This window comes from Tupaia chinensis, unplaced genomic scaffold (genome assembly GCF_000334495.1).
Source record: "Tupaia chinensis unplaced genomic scaffold, TupChi_1.0 Scaffold143996_1, whole genome shotgun sequence".
Classification (NCBI taxonomy): domain Eukaryota; kingdom Metazoa; phylum Chordata; class Mammalia; order Scandentia; family Tupaiidae; genus Tupaia; species Tupaia belangeri.
This window is the reverse complement of record NW_006203847.1, coordinates 2886571-2887360: the sequence shown is the minus strand read 5'-3', so window position 1 is coordinate 2887360 and position 790 is coordinate 2886571.

Sequence of the window (790 nt, the reverse complement as noted above, 5' to 3'; positions counted from 1 at the left end):
GAGTGAGAAAGAGAGAGAAGGAAAGTGACAAAGCAAGCTGCCAGGGACCCGAACCATGGTCATCCATGTGGGAATCCAGCAAGTACCCTTAACCATCATGCCACCTGCTGGCCCCCAGAAAGTTTTTAAAATGGAGATTTATTAAAAATAATATATTCTGCATATTGAATTATAGCAAGGCAAGATTATAGAAATAAGGTGGTCCATTAAGCTTTGGCTCCATGTGTTCTGAAAGGCACAAGTAGGAGACTGTGGGATGCAGAAGTTTGACTGACTTTTTAGCATAGATGTGTGCTGACTTTCAATTTAGAGGACTGGCCAGGATCCTGTGGCTCCTCATCAACCAGGCATGTAAGATTCCAGAGCAAACAAGGACAATGCCACATTGGACGGTGATAGATGCTGACATGCATAAAATTTTACTGAGTTGCTTGTGCCTCATGAATAAGGACAGAAGAATCTAAAAAAATTCTATGGATGGCTGAGTGGTATAGAAAATGCTCATGGATAATTTGGTATAAAGCCTGTAGCTTCCAGTTTCAGTCATGGCCCCTGGTCGAGAAGATGAACTCTTCAAATGCCTCTCTTAAGCCAAGACTTACATGCTAACTACCCATTAAAATATGCTTAGACTAATGCAGCTAGTTAGCTTTATTATTCCCATCTAATGACTACCAATATGCTTTACCAAATGCAAAAGGGATCTTTACATTTTTAGCTGTTTTTGCAATGAAGTAATTAGCTTTCACTAAATCTCCTGATAAGCCTTGAGAATGCAAAGGCCTGCCAA